The sequence below is a fragment of the Coregonus clupeaformis genome, chromosome 33 (assembly GCF_020615455.1).
Source record: "Coregonus clupeaformis isolate EN_2021a chromosome 33, ASM2061545v1, whole genome shotgun sequence".
NCBI lineage: Eukaryota > Metazoa > Chordata > Actinopteri > Salmoniformes > Salmonidae > Coregonus > Coregonus clupeaformis.
This window is the reverse complement of record NC_059224.1, coordinates 27,367,136-27,379,676: the sequence shown is the minus strand read 5'-3', so window position 1 is coordinate 27,379,676 and position 12,541 is coordinate 27,367,136.

Below are 12,541 nucleotides of genomic sequence, written 5' to 3'. Positions count from 1 at the left end.
CAAGGGGGCAGAGGGAACACTTATACACAGACTAATTAGGGGATAGGAACCAGGTGTGTGTGATTGACAAGACGAGACAATTGTGATGATGATTGGGGCGGCAGTGGTTAGTAAGCCAGTGACGACGAACGCCGAAGCCTGCCCGAACAAGGAGGGGAGGCAGCCTCGGCCAAAGTCGTGACAGTACCCCCCCCCCCGACGCGCAGCTCCAGCACCGCGCCGACCCCAGCCTCGGGGACGGCCAGGAGGACGCGGAGCAGGGCGAGCCGGATGGCAACGGTGGAAATCCCACAACAGGGAGGGATCGAGGATATCCCTCACCGGGACCCAGCACCGTTCCTCCGGACTGTACCCCTCCACGAGGTACTGAAGGCCCCCCACCCGATGCCTCTCAAATCCAGGATGGAGCGGACAGAGTACGCCGGGGCCCCCTCGATGTCCAGAGGAGGTGGAGGAACCTCCCGCACCTCAGACTCCTGGAGCGGACCAAACACCACCGGCCTGAGGAGAGACACATGAAACGAGGGGTTAATACAGTAATCAGGGGGGAGTAACAACCTATACGTAACCTTGTTGATTCTCCTCAGGACTTTGAACGGCCCCACAAACGGGCTCAGCTTCTGGCAGGGCAGGCGGAGGGGCAGATTCCGGGTCGAGAGCCAGACCCGATCCCCCGGTACGAAGACCGGGGCCTCACTGCGGTGACGGTCAGCGTTGGCCTTCTGACGATGCACGGCGCGCTGGAGGTGAACATGGCCCACGTCTCCTCCGAGCGCCGAAACCAGTCAGCGACCGCAGGTGCCTCGGTCTGGCTCTGGTGCCACGGTGCCAGAACCGGTTTGAAACCTAAAACACATTGAAATGGTGTTAGGTTAGTAGAGGAGTGGCGGAGAGAGTTCTGGGCATATTCTGCCCATGGCAAGAACACAACCACTCCCCCGGCTGGTCCTGGCAGTAGGACCGCAGGAACCTACCCACATCCTGATTTACTCGTTCCACCTGCCCATTTGACTCGGGGTGGAACCCGGAGGTCAGGCTGACTGTGACCCCCAGACGTTTCATGAACGCCTTCCAAACCTTGGACGTGAACTGGGGACCTCGGTCGGACACTATATCCTCTGGCACCCCGTAGTGCCGGAAGACGTGAGTGAACAGGGCCTCCGCAGTCTGCAGGGCCGTGGGGAGACCGGGCAGAGGAAGGAGGCGGCAGGACATGGAGAAGCAGTCCACAACGACCAGGATGGTGGTGTTACCTTGGGAGAGGGGAAGATCAATCAGAAAATCAATGCTAAGGTGAGACCATGGTCATTTAGCTTACCCGCTGGGAGGTGCCTAGGTGCCTTACTCTGAGCGCACACCGAGCAGGAGGAGACGTACACCCTCACATCCTTAGACAAGGTAGGCCACCAGTACTTTCCGCTCAAGCAGCGCACTGTACGACCAATACCTGGGTGTCCAGAGGAGGGTGACGTATGTGCCCAGAAGATCAGACGATCACGAATAAGAGCAGGCACGTACCGCAGCCCAGCTGGACACTGCGGTGGAGATGGATCGGTGCGTAATGCCCGCTCTATATCCGCGTCCATCGCCCATACTACCGGCGACAATGCAGGAGGCCGGGAGTACGGGGGTGTTGTCTCTGGGCCTCTCCTCTGTGTCATACAGCCGGGACAGTGCGTCTGCCTTCACGTTCTTCGTACCCAGAATGTATGATAGTGTAAAATCAAACCGCTGCCCGGATGTACTCCAGGTTACGGTGGTCCGTCCAGACGAGGAATGGGTGTTTCGCACCTTCGAGCCAATGCCTCCACATGGCCAACGTCGTAGTTCTGCTCCGCCGGGCTGAGCTTCTTCGAGAAGAAGGCACAGGGGCGGAGCTTGTGTGGCGTGCCCGAGCGTTGGCACAGGGCAGCGCCTATCCCTACCTCGGACGCATCCATCTCCACTACAAACGGTAGTGATGGATCGGGGTGGACCAGTACAGGAGCTGAGGTGAACAGACCCCGCAGTCTCCTGAAGGCCAGATCCGCCTCAGCAGACCAGCGGAGCCGGGATGGCCCACCCTTCAACAGGGATGTGATGGGAGCTGCAACCTTGCCAAAGCGCCAGATAAACCTTCGGTAGGAGTTGGCAAAGCCAAGGAATCGCTGCACCTCCTTAACCGTGGTTGGAGTCGGCCAATTACGCACGGCTGAAATGCGATCTCCCTCCATCTCCACACCTGAGGTGGTAATGCGGTATCCGAGGAAGGAGACGGACTGCTGTAAAAATGTACACTTCTCTGCCTTGGCATAAAGGTCATTTTCCAACAGTCTGGCCAGCACTTTGCGAACCAGGGACACATGCTCGGCGCGAGAAGCAGAATACACCAGGATGTCATCGATGTAGAACACTACACCGTGACCAAGCATGTCCCGAAACACCTTGTTCACAAAGGACTGGGAGATGGATGGAGCATTCATCAAACCGTAGGGGATCACCAGGTATTCATAATGCCCCGTGGTTGTGCTGAAGGCTGTCTTCCACTCATCCCCCTCCTGAACACGCACCAGGTTGTACGCACTCCTGAGATCTAGCTTTGTGAAGAAGCGCGCCCCATGCATTGACTCGATCACTGTAAGAATGAGGGGGAGAGGATAACTAAATCTAATTGTCTCCTTGTTCAGTGATCGATAATCAATGCACGGGCGCAGACCGCCGTCTTTCTTCTTCACAAAGAAGAAACTTGAGGAGGCGGGTGAAGTGGAGGGACATATGTACCCCTGGCCCAGGGACTCGGAGACGTATGTTCCCATGGCCTCCATTTCAGCCTGCGACGAGGGTACACATGACTCCTGGGAGGTACAGCGTCTACCCGAAGGTCTATCGTGCAATCCCCCGCCCGATGAGTTGGTAATTTAGTAGCACAAATTGAGGTATTCGGGGGGGATGCGCACGGTGGAGGTACCGTCTGGACTTTCCACCGTGGTTGCACCAACGGAAACATCTAGACACCTACCCTGACATTCACGCGACCACCCCGTGAGAGCCCTCTGCGGCCATGAGAAGGTGGGGTTGTGGAGTGCTAGCCAAGGGATACCTAATACAACAGGGAAAGCAGGAGATTCAATAATCGAAAAAATAACCTGCTCACAATGAGTCTCATGGGTGATCATGGTGACCGGTATAGTGACTTCCGTAACAAACCCGGACTCTAATGGTCGACTATCAAGTGCTCTGATGGGGAGTGGAATGGAGAGGGGAACCAATGAAATGCCTTGACGGCGTACGAATGCCCTGTCCATAAAGTTCCCAGCTGCGCCGGAATCGTCTAGTGCCTTACACTGGGGAACTACCATGTGATCGGGAAAGTGGATAGGTAGGGTACAGTGCGCAACAGAGGGCTCTGAACAAGTGTGGGTGTTCGATACCTGGGGTGATGCGTGAGTGCCCTGCCTGCCGCCTCCCGGCCCAAAAGAACGTTGACTACGACGCGTGGTGTACTGTCCCTTCGTGCCACCAGAGTGGCACTGTCGCTGTCCTCCTCCGCTCTCTCGGCCGGCGGCTCCACCCAGCTCCATCGGCTCGGGCTCCGAGTCGTCCGGGGTGGAAACGGGCATACCCCTACCAGGACGTCCTCCGGCTGCCAGCAGGTTGTCCAAACGAATGGCCATGTCCACTAGTTTATCGAAGGACAACATGGTGTCCCAGCAGGCTAGCTCCCGTCGGACGTCCTCCCGCAGATGGCACCGGAAATGGTCGATCAGGGCCCGCTCGTTCCACCCGGACCCCGCTGCCAGCATACGAAACTCCAATGCGAAGTCCTGCGCGGTCCTCGTCCCCTGCCTCAGGTGGACCAGCCGCTCACCCGCCTCTCGACCCTCGGGCGGGTGATCGAAGACCGCCCGAAAGAGGCGAGCGAACTCCCTGTAGTCCTCCAACGCGGCTCCTCCCTCATTCCACACCGCGTTGGCCCATTCCAGGGCTTTCCCACAGAGGCAGGAAACGAGGATGGACACCTTCTCCCGCTCCAATGGCGCCGGTCTGATGCTGGCGAAGTAAAGCTCCAATTGGAGGAGGAATCCCTGGCACAGGGCCGCCGTCCCTCCGGGTGCTGGGGTGTAGATGGCTGGATCCGGTTGGCCAACTGGTCTCGACGGATCAGGTCCTCTCCTCTCCAGGCGTTGGACGACCTGAAGAACCCGATCCATCGCTTCCCCCAAGCTGGCCAGCATCGTGGAATGCTCCTGGACCCATGCCACGACTCCAGGCATGCGCTCTTCTCCCGCTGACTCCATAGCGAGTGGGTGATTCTGGGGTGAGTGTGGTGAAAGGAGTCAGGCGCAGGAGGGTAATCACCGAATACAGAGTTTATTCCTTTGTTGACACACAAATGCGTTCCAATAGCAATCAACGAAACAGGCACAGGGGAAACAAACATCCCTGGCAATTACACTGTAACGGAATCCAATAATACATAGGCACAGGGGGAAAATCTACCCTGGCAACACAATGTTATGAGTAGCTCCACCGAGCTACATTACTCTCACAATTAACAATCACCCACAAGGACAAGGGGGCAGAGGGAACACTTATACACAGACTAATTAGGGGATAGGAACCAGGTGTGTGTGATTGACACACCCAGGTTCATGAAGTGGGGCACACTGACACACCCAGGTTCATGAAGAGAGAAACAATTGTATATCCAAGCAATTTCCATACATTTTGTCCTATCTTAGTTATTAGTTCTCCATTTTGAGATGCTACCTGTTAGTTTTGTAATGCCCCCCTAGTTACCCTTACCTGACAACAGTGTGGTATAATTCACTGTTCACAAACACCACCATCTCAAAAGCCATGGTGATGCACAACCGGCCTATGCAGGCCACAACTGTCTTGACCCATTAACCAGAAGTAACCTGTTGGAGAGAGACATTACTGTGTACCGTATGCACTCTGCACATTAAATAAGATGGGGTACTGTATTAAATCAAATCAAATTTTATTGGTCACATGCGCCGAATACAACAGGTGTAGACTATACAGTGAAATGCTTACTTACGAGCCCATTCCCAACAGTGCAGAGTTAAAAAGTAAGACAAATATTTGCTAAATAAAAAGGAAATAGTAACACAATAAAAATAATAACGAGGCCAAATACAAGGAGTACCAGTACCGAGTCGATGTGCAGGGGTATGAGGTAATTGAGGTAATACAGTATGTACAGTTGAATTCTGAAGTTTACATACACCTTAGCCAAATACAGTGGGGAAAAAAGTATTTAGTCAGCCACCAATTGTGCAAGTTCTCCCACTTAAAAAGATGAGAGAGGCCTGTAATTTTTATCATAGGTACACGTCAACTATGACAGACAAATTGAGAAAATAAAATCCAGAAAATCACATTGTAGGATTTTTTATGAATTTATTTGCAAATTATGGTGGAAAATAAGTATTTGGTCACCTACAAACAAGCAAGATTTCTGGCTCTCACAGACGTGTAACTTCTTCTTTAAGAGGCTACTCTGTCCTCCACTCGTTACCTGTATTAATGGCACCTGTTTGAACTTGTTATCAGTATAAAAGACACCTGTCCACAACCTCAAACAGTCACACTCCAAACTCCACTATGGCCAAGACCAAAGAGCTGTCAAAGGACACCAGAAACAAAATTGTAGACTGCACCAGGCTGGGAAGACTGAATCTGCAATAGGTAAGCAGCTTGGTTTGAAGAAATCAACTGTGGGAGCAATTATTAGGAAATGGAAGACATACAAGACCACTGATAATCTCCCTCGATCTGGGGCTCCACGCAAGATCTCACCCCGTGGGGTCAAAATGATCACAAGAACGGTGAGCAAAAATCCCAGAACCACACGGGGGGACCTAGTGAATGACCTGCAGAGAGCTGGGACCAAAGTAACAAAGCCTACCATCAGTAACACACTACGCCGCCAGGGACTCAAATCCTGCAGTGCCAGATGTGTCCCCCTGCTTAAACCAGTACATGTCCAGGCCCGTCTGAAGTTTTCTAGAGTGCATTTGGATGATCCAGAAGAGGATTGGGAGAATGTCATATGGTCAGATGAAACCAAAATATAACTTTTTGGTAAAAACTCAACTCGTCGTGTTTGGAGGACAAAGAATGCTGAGTTGCATCCAAAGAACACCATGCCTACTGTGAAGCATGGGGGTGGAAACATCATGCTTTGGGGCTGTTTTTCTGCAAAGGGACCAGGACGACTGATCCGTGTAAAGGAAAGAATGAATGGGGCCATGTATCGTGAGATCAGCAAGGGTATTGAAGTTGAAACGTGGCTGGGTCTTTCAGCATGACAATGATCCCAAACACACCGCCCGGGCAACGAAGGAGTGGCTTCGTAAGAAGCATTTCATGGTCCTGGAGTGGCCTAGCCAGTCTCCAGATCTCAACCCCATAGAAAATCTTTGGAGGGAGTTGAAAGTCTGTGTTGCCCAGCGACAGCCCCAAAACATCACTGCTCTAGAGGAGATCTGCATGGAGGAATGGGCCAAAATACCAGCAACAGTGTGTGAAAACCTTGTGAAGACTTACAGAAAACGTTTGACCTGTGTCATTGCCAACAAAGGGTATATAACAAAGTATGAGAAACTTTTGTTATTGACCAAATACTTATTTTCCACCATAATTTGCAAATTAATTAATTAAAAATCCTACAATGTGATTTTCTGGATTTTCTTTTCTCATTTTGTCTGTCATAGTTGACGTGTACCTATGATGAAAATTACAGGCCTCTCTCATCTTTTTAAGTGGGAGAACTTGCACAATTGGTGGCTGACTAAATATTTTTTTTCCCCACTGTACATTTAAACTCAATTTTCCACAATTCCTGACATTTAATCCTAGTAAAAAATTCCCTTTCTTAGGTCAGTTAGGATCACCACTTTATTTTAAGAATGTGAAATGTCAGAATAATAGAAGAGAGTGATTTATTTCAGCTTTTATTCCTTTCATCACATTCCCAGTGGGTTAGAAGTTTACATACACTCAATGAGTATTTGGTAGCATTGCCTTTAAATTGTTTAACTTGGGTCAAACGTTTTGGGTAGCCTTAAACAAACTTCCCACAATAAGTTGGGTGAATTTTGGCCCATTCCTCCTGACAGGGCTGGTGTAACTGAGTCAGGTTTGTAGGCCTTGCTTGCACACGCTTTTTCAGTTCTGCCCACAAATGTTCTATAAGATTGAGGTCAGGGAGTTGTGATGGCCACTGCAATACCTTGACTTTGTTATCCTTAAGCCATTTTGCCACAACTTTGGAAGTATGCTTGGGGTCATTGTCCATTTGGAAGACCCATTTGCGACCAAGCTTTAACTTCCTGACTGATTACTTGAGATGTTGCTTCAATATATCCACATAACTTTCCTTCCTCATGATGCCATCTATTTTGTGAAGTGCACCAGTCCCTCCTGCAGCAAAGCACCCCCACAGCATGATGCTGCCAGCCCCGTTCTTCACGGTTGGGATGGTGTTCTTCGGCTTGCAAGCCGTCCCCTTTTTCCTCCAAACATAACTATGGTCATTGTGGCCAAACAGTTCTATTTTTGTTTCATCAGACCAGAGGACATTTCTCTAAAAAGTACGATCTTTGTCCCCATGTGCAGTTGCAAACCGTAGTCTGGCTTTTTTATGGCGGTTTTGGAGCAGTGGCTTCTTCCTTGCTGAGCGGCCTTTCAGGTTATGTCGATATAGGACTAGTTTTACTGTGGATATAGATACATTTGTACCTGTTTCCTCCAGCATCTTCACAAGGTCCTTTGCTGTTGTTCTGGGATTGATTTGCACTTTTCGCACCAAAGTACGTTCATCTCTAGGAGACAGAACGCGTCTCCTTCCTGAGCGGTATGACGGCTGCGTGGTCCCATGGTGTTTATACTTGCTTACTATTGTTTGTACAGATGAACGTGGTACCTTCAGGCGTTTAGAAATTGCTCCCAAGGATGAACCAGACTTGTGGAGGTCTACCATTTTTTTTCTGAGGTCTTGGCTGATTTCTTTAGATTTTCCGATGATGTCAAGCAAAGAGGCACTGAGTTTGAAGGTAGGCCTTGAAATACATCCACAGGTACACCTCCAATGGACTCAAATGATGTCAATTAGCCTATCAGAAGCTTCTAAAGCGATGACATAATTTTCTGGAATTTTCCAAGCTGTTTAAAGGCACAGTCAACTTAGTGTATGTGAACTTCCGACCCACTGGAATTGTGATACAGTGAATTATAAGTGAAATAATCTGTATGTAAACAATTGTTGGAAAAATTACTTGTGTCATGCACAAAGTAGATGTCCTAACAGACTTGCCAAAATGATAGTTTGTTAACAAGAAATTTGTGGAGTGGTTGAAAAACAAGTTTTAATGACTCTAACCTAAGTGTATGTAAACTTCTGACTTCAACTGTACATGTGGGTAGGGGTAAAAGTGACTAGGCAGAGAGAACAGTCTATTCATTTATTTTATTTGATTTCACCTTTATTTAACCAGGTAAGCCAGTTGAGAACAAGTTCTCATTTACAACTGCAACCTGGCCAAGATAAAGCAAAGCAGTGCAGTAAAAATAACAACACAGAGTTACATATGGAATAAACAAAACGTACAGTCAATAACACAATAGAAAATCTATATACAGTGGGGTGAAAAAGTATTTAGTCAGCCACCAATTGTGCAAGTTCTCCCACTTAAAAAGATGAGAGAGGCCTGTAATTTTCATCATAGGTACACGTCAACTATGACAGACAAAATGAGAAAAAAAATCCTGAAAATCACATTGTAGGATTTTTAATGAATTTATTTGCAAATTATGGTGGAAAATAAGTATTTGGTCACCTACAAACAAGCAAGATTTCTGGCTCTCACAGACCTGTAACTTCTTCTTGAAGAGGCTCCTCTGTCCTCCACTCGTTACCTGTATTAATGGCACCTGTTTGAACTTGTTATCAGTATAAAAGACACCTGTCCACAACCTCAAACAGTCACACTCCAAACTCCACTATGGCCAAGACCAAAGAGCTGTCAAAGGACACCAGAAACAAAATTGTAGACCTGCACCAGGCTGGGAAGACTGAATCTGCAATAGGTAAGCAGCTTGGTTTGAAGAAATCAACTGTGGGAGCAATTATTAGGAAATGGAAGACATACAAGACCACTGATAATCTCCCTCGATCTGGGGCTCCACGCAAGATCTCACCCCGTGTGGTCAAAATGTTCACAAGAACGGTGAGCAAAAATCCCAGAACCACACGGGGGGACCTAGTCAATGACCTGCAGAGAGCTGGGACCAAAGTAACAAAGCCTACCATCAGTAACACACTACGCCGCCAGGGACTCAAATCCTGCAGTGCCAGACGTGTCCCCCTGCTTAAGCCAGTACATGTCCAGGCCCGTCTGAAGTTTGCTAGAGTGCATTTGGATGATCCAGAAGAGGATTGGGAGAATGTCATATGGTCAGATGAAACCAAAATATAACTTTTTGGTAAAAACTCAACTCGTCGTGTTTGGAGGACAAAGAATGCTGAGTTGCATCCAAAGAACACCATACCTACTGTGAAGCATGGGGGTGGAAACATCATGCTTTGGGGCTGTTTTTCTGCAACGGGACCAGGACGACTGATCCGTGTAAAGGAAAGAATGAATGGGGCCATGTATCGTGAGATTTTGAGTGAAAACCTCATTCCATCAGCAAGGGCATTGAAGATGCGAGGGCATGTTTAGCAGCATGAGTGAAGGAGGCTTTGTTGCGAAATAGGAAGCCGATTCTAGATTTAACTTTGGATTGGAGATGCTTAATGTGAGTTTGGAAGGAGAGTTTATGGTCTAACCAGACACCTAGGTATTTGTAGTTGTCCACATATTCTTAGTCAGACCCGCCGAGAGTAGTGATTCTAGTCGGGCAGGCGGGTGTAAGTAGCGTTCGATTGAAGAGCATGCATTTAGTTTTACTAGCGTTTAAGAGCAGTTGGAGGCCACGGAAGGAGTGTTGTATGGCATTGAAGCTTGTTTGGAGGTTTGTTAACACAGTGTCCAATGAAGGGCCAGATGTATACAAAATGGTGTCGTCTGCGTAGAGGTGGATCTGAGAGTCACCAGCAGCAAGAGCGACATCATTGATGTACACAGAATTGAACCCTGTGGCACCCCCATAGAGACTGCCAGAGGTCCAGACAACAGGCACTCCGATTTGACACATTGAACTCTATCTGAGAAGTAGTTGGTGAACCAGGCGAGGCAGTCATTTGAGAAACCAAGGCTATTTCGTCTGCCAATAAGAATGCGGTGATTGACAGAGTCAAAAGCCTTGGCCAGGTCAATAGTACTGTACTGTCTTTTATCGATCGCGGTTATTATATCGTTTAGGACCTTGAGCGTGGCTGAGGTACACCCATGACCAGCTCGGAAACCAGATTGCATAGCGGAGAAGGTACGGTGGGATTCGAAATGGTCGGTGATCTGTTTGTTAACTTGGCTTAACTTGGCTTTCAAATACTTTCGAAAGGCAGGGCAGGATGGATATAGGTCTGTAACAGTTTGGATCTAGAGTGTCACCCCCCTGGGGATGACCGCGGCAGCTTTCCAATCTCTGGGGATCTCAGACGATACGAAAGAGAGGTTGAACAGGCTGGTAATAGGGGTTGCGACAATTTCAGCTGCTAATTTTAGAAAGAAAGGGTCCAGATTGTCTAGCCCAGCTGATTTGTAGGGGTCCAGATTTTGCAGCTCTTTCAGAACATCAGCTATCTGAATTTGGTTGAAGGAGAAGCGGTGGGGCATGGGCAAGTTGCAGCGGAGGGTGCAAAGCTGGTGGCCGGGGTAGGGGTAGCCAGGTGGAAAGCATGGCCAGCCGTAGTAAAATGCTTGTTGAAATGTTCGATTATCGTAGATTTATCGGTAGTGACAGTGTTTCCTAGCCTCAGTGCAGTGGGCAGCATGGACTTTACAGTGTCCCAAAACGTTTTGGAGTTAGTGCTACAAGATGCAAATTTCTGTTTGAAAAAGTTAGCCTTTGCTTTCCAAACTGATTGTCTATATTGGTTCCTGACTTCCCTGAAAAGTTGCATATCGCGGGGGCTGTTCGATGCTAATGCAGTACGCCACAGGATGTTTCTGTACTGGTCAAGGGCAGTCAAGTCTGGAGTGAACCAGGGGCTATATCTATTCTTAGTTCTGAATTTTTTGAATGGGGCATGCTTATTTAAGATGGAGAGGAAAGCACTTTTGAAGAACATCCAGGCATCCTCTACTGATGGAATGAGGTCAATATCCATCCAGGATACCCGGATCAGGTCAATTAGAAAGGCCTGCTCGCTGAAGTGTTTTAGGGAGCGTTTGACAGTGATGAGGGGTGGTTGTTTGACCACGGACCCATTACGGACGCAGGCAACGAGGCAGTGATTGCTGAGATCCTGGTTGAAGACAGCGGAGGTGTCTTAAGAGGTAAATTAGTCAGGATGATATCTATGAGGGTGCCCATGTTAACGGATTTAGTTTTGTACCTGGTAGGTTCGTTGATAATCTGTGTGAGATTGAGGGCATCTAGTTTAGATTGCAGGATGGCCGGGGTGTTAAGCATATCCCAGTTTAGGTCACCAAGCAATACGAACTCTGAGGATAGATTGGGGGCAATCAATTCACATATGGTGTTCAGGGCACAGCTGGGGGCTGAGGGGGGTCTGTAGCAAGCGGCAACAGTGAGAGACTTATTTCTGGAAAGGTGGATTTTTAGAAGTAGAAGCTCAAACTGTTTGGGCACAGACCTGGATAGTATGATAGAGCTCTGCCGGCTATCTCTACAGTAGATTGCAACTCCGCCCCCTTTGGCAGTTCTATCTAGACGGAAAATGTTGTAGTTGCGAATGGAAATGTCAGAATCTTTGGTGGCCTTCCTAAGCCAGGATTCAGACACTGCTAGAACATCAGGGTTGGCGGAGTGTGCTAACGCAGTGAATAACTCAAACTTAGGGAGGAGGATTCTGATGTTAACATGCAAGAAACCAAGGCTTTTGCGGTTACAGAAGTCAACAAATAATAGCGCCTGGGGAGCAGGAGTGATACTGGGGGCTACAGGGCCTTGGTTAACCTCTACATCACCAGAGGAACAGAGGAGGAGTAGAGTAAGGATACGGCTACAGGCTTTAAGAACTGGTTTTCTAGTGCGTTAGGTACAGAGAAAGAATGGGGCAGATTTCCGGGCGTTGTAGAATAGATTCAGGGCATTATGTACAGGCAAGGATATGGAAGGATATGAGTACAGTGGAGGTAAACCTAAGGATTGGGTAAAGATGAAAGAGATAGCATCACTGGAGGCACCGATTGAGCCGGTCTCCGTGTGTGTGGGGGGTGGGACAAAGGATCTATCTGAGACAGGTTGAGCAGGACTGGGGGCTCTACATTGAAAAAGTACAGTTAGAACTAACCAAAACAGCAATAGGCAAGGCATATTGACATGGGAGAGAGGCATAAAGCAGTCACAGGTGTTATTCGAGAGAGCTAAGACAACAGCTGGTAATGGCGACGAAAGTTTGAGC